A 16,566-nucleotide genomic window follows, 5' to 3' on the forward strand; every position below is an offset into this window, starting at 1 on the left:
TTGTGAGCAATTTATTTTTTTTTAGCGTAAGCACAAGTGAATCTTATTTATTCTATTTATTTGTCCATTTATTTATACACTCACTCGTTTTATTTAAATGCAGAACTAGGCCTGTACACTAATTGCAGCCTCATGCATCAAAGGAAAGCTAGGCCTAGTTCAGTGCCAAAAAAAATGTAACCCACAAATGAGGGAAAATTAAGATGAAATAGCAAACATTTCTGATGGATCAAGTTTACATATTTTGACGCAGCCCGTAGACACGAACAGTTTAGATATTTTCACGCAGTTCTTCCTTTTGGGTCTAAGGATAATAATGGTAGGCCTATAAACAAAGAATGATATATCCAGTATGTCATTATTGGAAGGGGCGGGGTGGGGGGAATTCACCGAAAGGAAACAATTGACAAAATAAAGTTCAGTTATGTTTTCCTTCAGCCAGCACAGTAGCATACACTGCTCATTCATGCAATGATATTGATACACTGGAGCATTTAAGGATGATGGAGTTATTATCTGCATTTAAGTAGATCCGTCTAAATAGAATGATTGTGATCCCATACTAAATACTGTTATAATTTACTTGCAGGAAAAATTATGTGAATTTTTCTCTGATCTTATATCAACAGATGCCCAATGGGAAAGCACATATAGATTATTCAAATGTTTATTTTCATGAAATCATCGCAGAAGAATAGAGGCAGTAATAATAATTGCACTTTAAAACGGAAACACAAGACGATGTTTTCTTCTAACATTTTGATATAATAAAAAGTAGTGGTTTAAAATGGAGAAGGAATTCAGCTAGAATGATAAGGTGCTAACATTAAGTGACAGAATATGTTCAGTTCAAGAAATGCGTTGGACAGATAGAATTGGATACCATACTTTTTTTTTTTTGACATGGACTGTCCATGGATTGATTGTTTTTAATTCCTTCTTTTTCCCTGATGCAGTAAGATGTACATAAGTTTCTATGCAGTGTCCTTTGTGATAACTAACTGATTTTTAATAAAATATTTGAATATCTTCGATTTTCATTTAAAAATACATCCTTGATGAAAGCGAGCCATCTCAAATGTTCACGTAGACAACAATAAACCTTCGACGTCGTTTACTAAAATTAGAGAATGGCATCCCTTGGATAAACCATTTTCCTGCAGAAAGCATTTACTTTAAGGAAGGAATAAGGAGGGGGTGTTAATCTACACCCGCCCCCCCGCAACGGAGGTGAACGGACCTTGGCCTTACTGTTCTATAGCTCAGTTTCATTTTTGGCTCAGAGTGGCGTGTGTGGGATTATGTCCACGGTGGTATACGGCAGAGACAAAGAGAAGGTAGGCCTAGGTTTATAAAAACAAATTGAGGGTAGTCTGCAGAGTAGGGGGTCACGAATTTCTTGGTGGGAGGGAGGGGACGTCCAGGGGGCGAAGCCCCCACGGCCAGGTTAGAACGCAGCGTCCAAGGTTAGGTCAGGTAAAGGCTAGCCTAGTTAGGTTATATTCCCTCCGAAATGTCTGCTAGGCATACAGTAGCCATGACTCCCCGCTCTCCATTCGCTCCCTGATTGTACATAGTAATAAAGTCTGGATGCACAGGAGTCTGAAGAGAAGAAAGGACTTTGATTATTTTTCAAGTGCAGGAACAGAGGTCGACCCAAGGAATGGGTATTGAGAATCTTGGTTATAGAGGTGTGAAGAGTTTTTATATTCAGAGGTCAGATTTGTGCAGAGAGAGCGAGAATGGTGCACCCATCTTTGCTTTATCATCATATGACTCAACTCTGCTATATCATGTTCCTCCAGAATTGTCCCTTTCCCTTCTTTATCGAAATTCTCTTTATCCTTTGCTCGATTTGCGATGCTTGTTTCTCTTCTCTTGATCGACACGTTGTCTGTGTTTGTATAGACATAAAAAAAAATACTAGGTCTTTAGTGAATCTGAAAGGACTTACTGTGGAGGTGAGCACTATACCGCGTTTGAGAATGAGACAAACTATTTTCTCTGTTTTATCCAAAGTTTTATTTTTCGTCATAAAAAGCTCAAGAACATGAACATCAGCGATTCTTTCTTATTATTATTATTATTATTATTATTATTATTATTATTATTATTATTATTATTATTATTATTATTATTATAAAAGATACTCATAGTAACATGAGTCTTAAAATGGAGAAACAAATCCAAAATTCTGTATGAGTACAAATATATTTTTAAATATATTTGTACCCGTACATAACTTTGGATTTGTTTCTCATTATTATTATTATTATTATTATTATTATTATTATTATCCAGTAAGAGAAGAAGAGCAGTAACGTGGTTTCTTGGCACCAGAAAACAAATCTGTGTCCGCCGTATCTTTTAGGTCTTCCGTGGTGATGTGTCCCAGACACGGGAATTCACATATGAGTTCCAGATGATGATTCCCGAGGAATCATCTCGAGAGCAGCGACATGCACTGAGTCCTGGTTTCTTTGTTTTATGTAAAATTTATCCCCGTATTTTAAAAAAAGTATCGATAAGTCGTTTGAGATCTTGAATAGATGGGGAGGTTAAAACCATATCATCTGATATACAGTATGTTAAAAATCTCTCAGTTAGTGACCAGACCCAGTGTAGCTTGATTTTGCTGTTGTGCATGTATGTATGTATTATAACACTCCTTTTGTACATTTCATTGTTTTATTTAGTAATAGTTCATGCATTGCCTTTGACATTTGTATATTTTCAAAACGAACTTTCGTGTGATCCTCTTCAGTGATTCGTCTGAGTCCTTTGCATTACCATAAATAATTTATCAGAAATCCTCAGCGATAACTTATTTTTCAATAAAATATAATATTAATGGCATAATATTCTGTATTTAAACTTTTATTATTTATATCTATACTTTATTAAGAAAATTTAAAAATTTAATTGATATTTTAATAAAAAAAATGACAATAGTTTTTTGTAAAAATTTCCATCCGACAAAATAGTGCAGACAAATTTTTTGCAGGGAAACAGGCATAAAATAAAAATCCGCCTTGATGTGAAACCGTTAAAAGTTATTGATGTTTATTTTTTCCTTGTAATATTATCACTTTATGGCATTTCAGCATTGGTATAATCTGACTGTAAATTACTTTAGGCATAAATTATCTTATATCTAAAGCGTTCGTTACATGGTTTTTGAGAGTTGCCAATGATCATTTGTGTGATTATTCTCTAAGTAGTTCCGTAACTTCTACAGACTATTATTCATAAATACTTGGCCATTATCTATCTCATAATTAATATTGTATATTTTACAGAGACAAATGTCATGCAACACCCTTAAAATATTAGACTATGTCCTCTGTATTTGCAAGATATAATTGCCAGTTACTATTTATATCATTATTTCATGTAACGCTCTTAAATGATCTAGTTATGTTTCCTGTATATCTTGTAGAATTAATGAATTCAGTTTTTTATAAATTTTGATTTCAATTCAATCCAAAATCACTATGTTTTATTTGTGGCGATTTCAGTGTTCATGTATTTATTTTTAGGTCTGTTTCCCATTTTGAGTGATGTCTGCACTTGTTTTATAAGAAGACTTAATAAAAGTTCCTAAAAGTGCCTATTTCTCGGTAAACGCTAACTTTTTCATGATGAATATTAATGTATACTTATTCTGATTTTACAACATACTTCTCTATTGTCTACCTAATGATTCATCAATGTAATATTGTGTTTTGGTTTCTGCCTTCCGTCAACTTTTACAGTTCGGCTGACTATCTGGTTTTACCAAACACCAATAGCAAGATACCTTCGAGATTTCTTATTTTTAATTAAAACACGTAATCATTAATACTTATTAGTACTAATTAATAGTACATATTACATTTTTTATTATAATCTTTTCAAATTTTAATGAATATTTTTATTTACTTAAATTTATTTAAATTTAGACAATAGTCATTTATTGCAAGAAGCCTGATAAAGAATAGTTGCTGATAGGTATTTTTTATTTAGATTTAATTTAGCAAAATATACCAACATAATGAAACACATCTAGAACCAAAGGAAATATAAAATTTTATTTAATCTACTCATATAAATATTTTGGTTAAATGTCTCATATGTTACGTAAATTCGAAGGTTAGATCTTCGGTGTAAACAAATTGAGTTGTCAGTTAGTATTTACTTGATTTTTTTTTTATTTTATAGTTACTTTAGCTCTCAATAGATGTCAATAGCGGCGTTGTTCAGACTTACCTAAAACCTAAAATTAAATACGAAATTTTTATGAAACCGTTAAATGGTCAACATAGCTCAGATATTCATGCTTTAAATACGCGTTTGCAATATTTTAAGACAGAAATGGAACATTTTATAAATATAACCATACTCTTGATGTTTTCTCTTTAAGGTTTGTCTTTCTCCCAAGTAGGGAAGAAGTCAATGAAGAGGATTTCATTAGCTTTCAGTAAGATCTAACTTTTAATACTGACGCATTATTTGTGTAACGTTTGTTTTAACTCAATCCAAGATCACTGCATTGATTATTTAACGATTTTTTTTTTTTGTTATACAGTGTCAGCATAAGAGTGGTTTTTTGGTGAAAGTCTCCCGTTGAACCTAGATCTAATTGAAGCAATAAATTGGAAATTACGAAGTATACCATCCATATCATTTAGAAAAATTGTTTTGGCACTTGTATTAACCAGAAATACTCTGAAATGTTGAAATGTTCAAAATTGTTAGAATAGTATTGGAACCTAAGTCACAAACTTTGCTGTCGTGCTAGATGCCCACTTGTCATTCGAGGGGTATTTTTGTGGTGTAGTTCGCAGTTCTTTATTAAACTGAATTAAAGTCCCGTCCAGGTACGTTAGAAGTAAATTATTGCATAGGTTAAGGTTTATGTAAACTAGCAGAAGTATTGCAAACACTGGAAAGTGTAACCAATGTTGTCAACCTCGAATCGGCCACATTTTATTTCTATGGTACTAGGTATATCGTTCCCTGTAAATATTGTTGTTTTCTTAGGGAAATTTTGTGTTGTTATCAAGTGTCCTGCCAAGGTTAAGCAGATTATCTTGAAGTAACTGTACGTTGACAATCAAGGTTAACGTAGGATAACCCAGACAGTGGCCTGTAGCCTAGTCAGTATTATTTTATAAGTTGCCAATACACACTATGAAATTGTAACTTGCATTTTTGAAAAGAGCTCAGTAATTCTAAGCCGGCTGTCCGCAGTGAGCTAGACTATGGCAATTGACGTTTTCCTATTTTCAAGTAATATTTTGTCGGCCGGCTGTAACTAAGCTGTTATTGATCTTTGAAGACTACGCGGCTTGAATTGCCTAACGCAGGGTAGGTCTAAGCCAGCATTCCGCGGCAAGTCCCCCACCCCTCCATAGCTAATACGGCAAAATTGTAACCAGTAAACACCCCTAAAAATACCAACATAACGTACCCTAGAGGTGTTTACTGGTTACAATTTTGCCGTATTAGCTATGGAGGTCGGGGGGCTTGGCGCGGAATTCAACTTAGACCTACCCCCGTTTAGGTAATTCAAGTTGTAGTCTTCAAAGGTCATCAGTTTAGTTACAACCGGCCGACAAAATATTACTTTAAATTCTTGTAAAGCAAGTAAAATAACATAGAAAAACGCCAATTGCCACAGTCTAGCTCACCGCGGACAGCCGGCTTAGAATTACCAAGAGCTCTTCATTCTCATTATTTTGAACCCCATAAACACTATGCGCAAATGATAAATAAAAAATTAGAAAATTTATGACATAAGGTAAGAATAACCCCCCCCCTCCATAGCTAATACGGCAAAATTGTAACCAGTCAACACCCGTAGGTGAAGTTATATTGGTATTTTAAGGTTCTTTTAGTGCCCTATTATTTCCTAGTCATTTTTGCATAAAAAACTCAAAAATGGTTTTTCGTGCAAAAATGGCTGGCTGGAGTCTTATTGGCAACTTATAAAATTTTACCGCCTAGTCTAAGGTTCACAGGCAAATTCATAAGCATGGATCTAGGCTATTAATTTGTTTGCTTGTAATAGGCTACCCTGTTAGGCTAAGTTAATGCTAGGCTAGTTCCTGGAACTGTGACGCAAAGAAAGTGTTAATTGCTTTATCGTTGAAGACTCGAAATTATACTGGAGCAATTGAAAGATTAGTTGGTGGAATCCTTTGCAGTTCAGGAGAAGCAGAATAATATCTGTAGCCTTTTAGGTAAAGGAGCAGAAAAGGGTGACATTTTAAGATCCAAGTCTAGGGTGTGTGGACATTACAAATAAGAGTTGTGTTAAGATTTAGTGGATCTAAGAATTTGAAGATAAAGTAAGAAGAATAAAGTGGTTTAGGGGCTAGCATAGGCTATATATGAAACTTTAGGGGACAGAGGGAGGAATAGAAAGCTCTGCTGCAGTGTTGGTGAAGAGGGAAGTTAAGTTGAATGCCAACATGGGTAGTAATGCTTGACGGGGCTATTTTAGTAGCCTTTTAGCCTAGTAGTACTGGTATGAATTTGGAATGCCTGATCCTCAGCTGTGGGCTGTGATAAGACTTAAGAGCATGGTAGTTCAGCTTAGGCTAGAAGAAGCAGCTTTAGTATTATGAAAAAGATGAGAATGTAAGTTTTCAAAAAATGACAAAACCCATGAACTGGGGCTAGAATATGTATAGGCCTAACTCAGTTTTAGTAGTAAGCATATTAATACAAGGTTATTTTGGCATGGATTTAAATCTTATGGGACATGAAATTCCCAGTGAAGGATGGTTCACAATGCGTAGTCAGAATTTGAAGCCTGGTCCTGAAATTTTTTCTTGAACACTGGACATTGTGTGGATCAGTAATTAAAGGTGAATTAAGTTATTTATTTTCAAGACAGTACAGTATCATCAGAGAACTGCTGATTTTTTTCATCATTTAAAAGAAATTATAGTGTGATCAACTGCCATTATCAATGACATTTTACAGTTCGGTTACTGCAAGCTTGAGTTAGATTGATGTATACACGAAACCATTAGACTAGGAATTTTTCTCTTCCTAATTATAAGAAAAGTTTAGCTTTGCCACGGTCATTCAAACTCAGGCAAGTTCTGGTTTTTAACATATGTTTAAGAATAATTAGCAATTGTAGCTGATCAGATGATTAGTTCTCTATTTGTGAAATGAGTAGTTTTGGGTTGTAGGTTGCTAATCATGAATTGACTAATTTATATGGGAGTACTATTTTGGAGTTGGCATATTGCTGCTCCTTAGTATACACAAAAGAGTCTAGTTATTTGACTGCAATAAAGGGCATTTTGCAAGAGGTTAGTTACCAGGTGGCAAAGGAGCTGACAGAATGGGAGTTGTAGGCAGTTGAGGTTGTTAGTTCATAACCACTTGAAGAGAATGGCAGTGGTAGGTACTCACTACTAATAAGTCACTTAGTTTCCTCCTGCCCCCTATCTACACCACCTTGATCACCCAGCTGATCATCTCATTTGTGAATGAGAAATCTAATGTCAAAAGTGTTGATTATACTACAGCGGGAACCAGTGAAGACATTAATGCTTTCAGAAATGTTACATATATAACCCAGGCGAAGCATAAACTGAATACACCTGTGTTCTGATGTCTTAAAACTACAGTACCATTTAGGATTTTAGCTTAACAGCTGGGTATGTACTCACAGGAGGTAGTGTAGGCGTACCCTCATATTCAGGGATAGGACTAGTTTGGTGTTGTAGGTCTAACATTAATCATGCTCTTACATACAGAGTTTAGATTAGCTAAGGTTGTACTAATATTTTTTTCTTTTTAAGTCTGGTTGATGTGAACGATGAAGCATGTCTCTTCCACTGAAAACGGCTTCGAAAGCAGCAATTCTCTACAACAATTATTATATGGGGTCTGTTTCTGCAGAATGGTAGGGAATTACCATGGGTATATCACTTATCTACACCTATTCCAAGATGAATTGGTTTTTTACTCTACATGCAGTATATCTTCAAACACAGGTAACACAAATTATACTGTAATAGGTCATTTTTTGCTCAGTGACCAAGTTTTTGGTGAAAGGAATTGCACACAGTAAAGGTATATTTTTTCTAGTATCATTTAAGCTTTTGTGGCTGAGGTTGAAGCAGTTTGTCAGTGTACTCTTCAGTATTTCTATCAGTTGTTGATTTCCTGACAAGATTCCCTGATTGAAAAATATGAATTGTTGAATGTTGTATGTTTAAAATAGAATAATCCAGGAAGTATTGCTCACAATGTTTTACCTGTTCAAGGTAGGAATGTTTGTTTGGATGGACCCAAAAGTATACATGAAGGAAGCTGGTTCATTGTCTAGGTATAGTTTTGAGGGTCTTATTCTGTCCCCTAGTATGTGACATATAGTTTAGAACTTTCATAACTTTCTTGTATTATAAGGGTTTTTAATTGACTTGTCTTTTTTATCTTGACTGTTTAGTGTTCATACCTTTCAAGTTTTTTGGACAAATCATTGAATTGTGTGAGTGACTTGGTCAAGAGACCCTTTGATAAATTACATTGGTAGTGGTGTACATTACTATGTTTTTTATCTTTTATTTCACAGAAGGGCAAAACTGTGCTGTTTAAAATTTCAGACTAGGAAAATTGGAAAATTTTGGTTGTAACAAAATGAACTAAAAGTAAGTATAGCTGTTTTAAGACCACTGAGCTGATTAACAGCTCTAGGCTGGCCCGAAGAGTAACTTATTTTTATTGGTTAAAATTTTGGTTGTATCACTAAATTCCTCTAACTCTTCATCAGCCGGCGGCGGGATCGAACTCCGGCCCATCGTTTATCAACCAACTCGGCCAACAAAGGGCTGCATTGTGGCCAGTATGTCTTAGAATAGTCTCCACAGAAAACTTAGTTTAGTGAAGTTACTAGTAATAACATTAGAAAAGGAAGTAGGGCAATTTTGATTTTCTTATCCATTTTCCTTATAATTAAGATTTGGGTTTTATGCAAAATTGACAAAATTGTCTTTTTTATGACAGGTTCCTTGAGAGAGAGCTTGGTAGAGCAGTTAATTCCTTAGTTCTTAAAATGATTGAGCCAACAAGAAGAGTAGGCTGCTTTAGGACAAAATTAGCTGGGACATTGTTGGTGTGTAGATTTTTGTTGTTACCGAAATGTGAAACTTTTCAATCATCTAGTACAGTTTGCAGCCAGGCCCAAGTAGCATTAATAATAATAGTACATATGTATTCCAAATACAGAAATATTTATAGTATTTCTCTGAGCACTACAAATGTTCAACACAGGTCAAAAGTGGGCCTGTCCCATCTGCGCCCTGTTTTGTAATAGTGACTTAGGTTTAGTATGCTTGCAGCTAGATTATAGATTGTGTCCTAATTGTGTTACCTTGTAAGCTAAAAGGCTTACCTGAATGTTTATTGATTTATGTAACTGACTTGCTTCTTGTCTTTTCAGAAAATTACCTTCAGCTTGCAAGCCTAAATCTTGCTCCAATTATTGTTTTAAAAGAAAATTAAGACCAGCAAAGATAAGGCTTAGCAAAACATGCCTTCAGAATTGAACAAGTACATATTATGCAGCCAACAACTAAGTCAATCAGTATCCTTCTGTAGCTCACAGGAACATCAAGATCATGTGTCAAAGAAAACCTTACAAGATCCGAGATGGTGTGAACTCAGGATCACCACAATGGCAAGTCACCATCAGTACCTCTGGTACAGTAATTTGGCATGGTTCAGGATACATAGCTTGCTGTCAAAATACTCTGTGAGTTTGACAGTGTCAGCCATCAGGTGACTCTGCATAATAACCCTTTGGTGCAGTTAAGAGACATCAAAACCCAACTGTAGAGTCATTATGACACATTGTTACATAATTTTCAGCGATTTTAGCAGTTTTGACCCTTTTGTTTTATTGCTTTGCTATTTCTGAACCTACCACTCAAGTATTCTGGGATTCCTGTTGACTCTACTCTAGATGTCAGGCAGTCCAGTTTACTTCAATGTACATAACTACATGTACCAAAAATATCCATTAAGTACATACTAGATTAATTGGAGGTCATTCTGATTATTTTTGGTAGTTTTTCTGGTGTTCTTGCCTGCTTGATATCAGTTAAGAAGCATAGGTCTTACTGAGGTTTGTGAAAAAAAAATATATTTTTGTAGTAGTCGGGGATGTGATGCAAAATTGCGATTTTTGCCCCACTTAAGATGGGTAATATTCTCAGCCAAATTAAAAATTATTCCCAGTAGTTTTTCTCATTAGATTCTTACAGATACTATAGGTGCTTGTAGTTAAAGCACTTATACTATCCTTAATCCTTAGTTACTGAATTTATATCAAAGTTAATTTAGAATTAATTTTTTAATAACTTCTAGGTCTTGCATCGGTATAGTATTTTGTGTAAAAGCTTTGTTTAATACCTGAGGGGTATCAGGCTAAAGTATTTGTATGTTTGCCTTTTAGGATAAAAGTTATTTTAGAAATTAATTTTTAGTTTTACCTCAATTTTGCTGGCAAATGGACTTGCCAGTTTTCAAGTGATTAAACAATACCCTTGAATTTGTAATGCATTTTGCTTAATGTTAAACAGTTAAAAATTAATATTGCAAGAAGTGGAGGGTACCTTATCATTAGCATTATTTTCATGGCATCTTTGAATATTTCAAGGCGTTGCTGGCAGGTGAAGCTTCCAAATAGGAAGTAGTACTTTAAAGTCATTTTGGTATTGTTAACAATTATAGTTAAAAGATTTAATCAGTAAACTCAAATTCAAAATATTTCAAGTTGAGAGTGGCACTACTGACAAGTGGTATTTTAGGTAAATGATTTAGTTATTCATAGTGAATGGGTTAATTTGAGGATAATTTTGTTATTTTGGAAATATTTAAGGTTAATTAATCAATAAATAAGCTTGTAAGTCAAAATGTTGCCGTAAAGGAAGTTGGGCAATGTTAACAATTATCTGAAGCTTATGAATAAACTCGGAAGTAATATTTAAAGGAATTTGAAAATGAAATTTTTAGTGTATAAATGAGTAAGCACGCTCAGGTATGAGAAGGGTTAATTTTTCATATTGTTACATTGATAGGTAGACTGTCTTGAAGCATTCAAATCATGTTAAGAACTAATCAAATTTTTAAAGTAGAGCACTGATTATTTCCTAGGCCATTAGGATAATTGTAATTTGGTTAATTGCAATTTTTTTCAGTAAGTCACTGGGATTTTTTTTTTTTGGTAAGGTTGTCATGAAGGGATTGATTTTCCACAAAAGGTGTAAGTAGTAGTAAGGTTAGGTTAAAGAAGTCGAACACCAAAGTGGGAAGAGTTGAAGGGAATTAATTGAAAGTGAAGGAAAGATATGTAGCAGTTCTTGGGTTTTTGTTATAGGTATGTTACAGTATAACCTAAGAGTGAGCCAATATGGAGGCATGCAAGCAAGTAGCTATAAATTTTTATAACTATATATTTTTGTGAGGAAATATTGCGAGATGCTTGTGGCTTTGTAAAAGTAAGTGGCTTGAGGAATTCACGTTCATTATCTCTGGTGTATAGGTTTTGTGAGTTTTAGAACATCTGATGCTCATGTCTTGAAATGGAAATTTGTTTTAGGTTAAGGTATGAATTTTTTTATTGTTAACATAAATTCACTTTGAATTTCAATTATATGATATCAAGATTCAGTTACCTGGTATTGTTAAAAATTTAACTTGTAAAGTTTGAGTGTAGTGAAATGATTGTAGTGTAGTTTGAGTGTAGTGAAACTTTTGTATTTCAGCTTTTTGCTCAGTTCTCATCATTTAGGTTGAGTAGGTAACTAGTGTGTATGTTAGTTCTTAGCAAAGCCAAGGAAGTTCAGAAAGTCAAAGAAAACTAGTGGTACCAAAAATTCAAGAAATATTTTAAAGATGTCCAGTTATGGTTATAGTATTCATGTGGACATTACAATCTAAGTTTGATATACTAAATTTTGGTTCTTGTAACTATAAAAATTGTTCCCACTGGCCAACATTTTTGGTAATCTGAAATAGCCAAGTTTTTTTTTGCAGTTATATTAGCTGCAGAGATAGAGAATAGAAATGAGATATCTTTTTTAACCTGTTATCAGTCATTTGGATTTGCTCCTGCAGCTTCCTCTTTCCCTTCTATTCTTAGTAGACTTTTTCTGTCAATTTTAAGTCATAAATTGAAATCATATGTTGCTTATTCAAGGGCATTTCTTCATACTCCTATAAAAGCTGTTACACTATATGTAAACACTTTGCAGTTACAGCACAACTTGGGAGCTGCATAAATTGCACACTTTTTTTTCTTCAGTATAGATCAGTTTAACACTAGCAGAAAACTTGTGCACTTCATACAGTACGGAAGTCCAGAAGCTATGCTGAAGTCATGTACACTTTGCTCTCTCTCTCTCTCTCTCTTTTTTACTGAAATAGTTCTGCTGCATATTTTGTACCTTACCAAAGTCTTTACATGGGTTGCTTATGCATCATTTCACACTATACTTACTTGGCTGAAATTGCCTTGTAAACCTACATACTTTGAAGCATCATTGCACAGTTGACAAACTGCTGGAGGAGTCTTACACACAATATGCATTTTTTAAGCTCCTCCTATGCACACTGAACACCGTCAAAGTATGATGTTGCCTTGCATGAACCATATTTAGAACGTCACTCATAACATTCTCACACTTAAATAGTTACTCTAAACACTTGCTCTTATCCACTTACAGATATATTGTAGTTCCATGGTCACACACATTTGCATTTTGGGTTAATAGGGAATGAAATTGTAAATCTTATGGTGTAAAGGTACCTGTGCTGCCAATTAATATTCAAGTGAATTTCAAGGATTTTTGTTTAAAATTTTGAGTAGGGTATGTTGTGTACCATTATTTCATGTGTGTGTTTCATTTCATCTTAATTTTTTTAACATTGAGGTTACAGTGAAAACTAGAGCAAAATCTTCTAACATTAATCTGTAAACTTGGACAGTTTAAAGGAAACTGTATGATTCATTGTTTTAAAGTTAGGGGATACAAGTTGAAGTAGAGAAGTCCTCATATATTGTATATACATTGTGTAGATAGAAAGCTGGGAGTAGGCATTGCAGTGCCTTGAGGTGGATATATACTCAGCAGGAGGTACTATAACCGGTTACATCTTTGGAGCTGCCTCAGAGAGGTTCATTCAAAACTGACAGCCAGTTGCAGAGATGGGAAAAGCCATAATATGCTTCCCTTGTTCTTTCCCAGATGTATTCTTGTTTTCTGTCATTGCTGAAGATGTTAGTTTCTTTCAAAATAAAAAAAAGATTATTATGTAAAGGGAGCCCAAGGAGGGTGTAGCAAGTTTACACTGAGACTAGACTATGATTATGTTGATTCTTATAATTGTATTTGTACATAAGCAAATGCTTGTTTGAGATGTCTTGTGACCTGATATATCAAGTTTGTATATTTTTACTACCAGAATTTTGTACCAAACAATTGTATAATTGACAAAAAACTAGTTCATTTTTTGTAAGAATGTGTGTAATTTTCATACATTGTAACATTGTTTTCAGTTTTCTTTGAGTTTTATGAAAGGATTTTCTTCCATGTCTTGTGACAGAGCTTGTCTTGTATTTCATCTTGTTGAAAGCTGAGGAACATAAGCAATAGACGAGTGGTTATGATCTTTATGTTATTGAAAGTGTTAACCATTTCATAATTGGCTTTTTCAGCTAATAGGATTCTTGCCTTCAAAGTTTTGAGCATTAATTTACTTATATTTATGAGTATAGTTATTTTAACTGTCTTCAGAGACCTTTAAGGTTAGTATGGGCTTATTTTCAATATGGATAATAGAATAAAATTTCTTTGTATAGGTAGATATAAAAATACGAGTTGAGTGACTTGAAATTCTATGGTTTCTTTTTAAGAAAAATTTTCATTTCAAGGCAATTTTGATCCTAAATTGTCATGTTATTTTAGAAATTTACTATTAAATTTTGTTGTACAAAATACTGTTTCCAGACTATATTCTTCTAAATTTACCGATGTGATATATAGAACATTTTAATTTGTAGTGTTATTTCACTGAGAAAAGGAAGTTTATTTTTATTGCTAGAATTTTAAATTTTTAGCTGATGGGTTTGATGAATTTTATCATATACTGGGTTTTTCATATGGTAGTTTACATGAAACTTTGTTTGAGAAGATGATTGCTAGGTAATGAATATGATTTTTATCCACCAGATGTCTTTAAAAGGTGTAAATTCATTGTATAGGAACATTTGCAAAGGGAAAAGTTATCCTCTAGTCGAGAATACGACAAAGCTTTTAATTATATTTTGGACATATGCAGGCCTTTCAAAAGGGGTTACCAGCTTGGGGCATAAACACCTTCTCATCGTAGGCTGACATTTCATTTGTGTGCATGACATGAAGAAGGGAAAATACGATGATGGCCATGTTTTTAGAGGATGTGTAGTAAAGCTTACAAATTGATAACATTGTCAGTAATTAGGCAAAAATGGTTGTATAAATATGAACTTTTAGGAATTTTATTATTATTAAGCTGTATTTCTTAGAAAGTGAGTTAGTTGGGAAGAAAGGTTTAAGTAGAAAGCTTGCAAAGTTCAAAGGAGCCTATTTTCCTAGGAAAATCTATTAATGTGTGTTTTTGGATGCAAAAGTTGTTCAGCTTTACCTAAAGAATGAATTTTTTTGCATGGTAAGTTTGTTGATGGGTTGTTTGCTTTGTCATTATTTTAGTATGTTAGCTTTGGAGAATATATTCCTGAGAAAGTAGAGAATTTCATAACCTGGGAAGTGAAACTGTTTTGAAAGTATTTTGCCTAAAAAGTTTGTAATTTTCTGGATAATTTTATACCTAAAATGTCAGTAAGGGAGAGTTTTAAACCCAAAAAGGAAGTCAGTTTGGGAGAGTTTTGTAGCCAAGAGGTATTAGTTTTAGGGTTTTTTTTTTTTTTTTTATTATTATTATTATTATTATTATTAGTTTTTAGGGTTTTTTTTTTTTTTTCATTTACCCGAAAAGGGTCACTTTTGGAGAATTTTGTTCCCAAAACAGATTTGGGGAGAATTGAATCTGAAAAGTACGTCAGTTTTAGAGATGTTTGACCGAAAATTTTGCCAGTTTAGGAAAATATCATACCAAAAAATTGAGTGAAGTGGAACGTTTTGTACCCAAAAGCATCAGTATGGGAGAGTTTTTGCCAAAAAGTTTATCAGTTTGGGGAAATTTTATACCTAAAGTGTGTTAGTTTGGGAGAGTTTCTTTCTTTATCTTTGGATCTAAAAACTGTTAGTTTTTGTAACTGAAGAGGGAGTCAGTAAGGAGAGTTTTGTACTAAAAGTATGATGTTAGTATGGAAGAATTTCCTACCCAAAAGGTTTGTCAGTTTGGGAGATCTTGATGCATAGTGTCACCATATAAAAAAAGTTTTGAAAAATTAGGTTGTTGTTGAGGAAGGAGATAAAAGCTTAAAAATACATTTTAAATTCTGCCCACATCAGTCTTAAAGTTACAGGAAGCTTGAGGTTTGTCAGGGGTCAACATGTTATCAGCTTATCAAAGGCAAGTTTCTAGGTTTTGATGTCGAAATTAAAAACAAGACTTTTCTAGGAAGTTTGTTCTTAACCATAGTTTGTCATGACTCAGTCACTTACATTGAATGGTGTCAAGCCATAAGCTGATTTGTTAGGTGTTTTTGTCACTTGCTGCTTTTGGGAGAATTGTATGTCTTAGTGTAAATAACTGCTTTTGTTGTAAGAAAGACCAGAGGATTTGTCATTTTGAATAAAGTAAACTTTTGTCTAGTTGTGAATTTTCCTGTAAAGCCGTTGTTCAATCTGACGTCTGAGAGGAATATGGATGAATATTTTTTAGCAAATATAGTAACAAGTCATATTAACTGCTTTTGACAAAGGCAGCACCAAATTATTAAGTATATAACTTCTTGACTTTAAGAAAGTTATAAGGTTTAGATTTTAAAGTAATGAAATTCATGAGTGATTGATTAAAGTGTCATATGCAGAAAATTTTAATATGGTAAGTGCACATTGTCAGTGTGTTAATTTTTCAAACATTGGAACTCAAGTGTTTATAACCAAAAAAAAAAAAAAAAAAACAATCCCACAGAAATAATTTAATCCCTGTTAAGTGCTACTGAAGATGCAAAGTTAATTTAAAAATGAAAGTTAATATGCAATATGTAACTGCAACATGTTTCATCAAATTAAAATCTGTAAATAATTGAAACTGAATTTTAAAAAACTAATCTGATAAACTTGATGAAATTATAAAGTGAAAACTAATTATTCAACTTAGTTCAACTGAATGAAAGTAAATATGAAGAAGCCAAGAATTTTAAGTCACTCCAAGGATATTTATATCAAGAAGGCCGGACAGCATTTTCTTGCAATTTAACTTGGTCATATTGCACTTCCAGCACCTATTGCTAGCAGCAAAATTGAAGGCTGCAACAATATTATACATGGTTTTACTTAAATATTGTCACCAGTTCTGACACCTTGGTATCAAATATGACTGCAAAAT

At 33.5% G+C, this 16,566-nt stretch overlaps 1 long non-coding RNA gene across 2 annotated transcripts; it reads left to right on the top strand.

The window, feature by feature from the left end:
* Nucleotides 1-4,605: 4,605 nt before the first annotated feature.
* On the top strand, nt 4,606-15,827 carry LOC136850740 (uncharacterized). 2 transcript variants are annotated; one of them, XR_010856719.1, is made up of 4 exons: nt 4,606-4,859; nt 7,806-8,000; nt 9,449-14,962; nt 15,014-15,827. It is a non-coding gene; the product is annotated as an uncharacterized lncRNA (long non-coding RNA). The 2 variants fall into 2 exon arrangements; XR_010856720.1 differs by having other exon boundaries at nt 9,449-14,954; nt 15,007-15,827.
* The last annotated feature ends 739 nt before the right edge of the window (nt 15,828-16,566 follow it).

This window comes from Macrobrachium rosenbergii, chromosome 22, assembly GCF_040412425.1.
Source record: "Macrobrachium rosenbergii isolate ZJJX-2024 chromosome 22, ASM4041242v1, whole genome shotgun sequence".
Taxonomy (NCBI): domain Eukaryota; kingdom Metazoa; phylum Arthropoda; class Malacostraca; order Decapoda; family Palaemonidae; genus Macrobrachium; species Macrobrachium rosenbergii.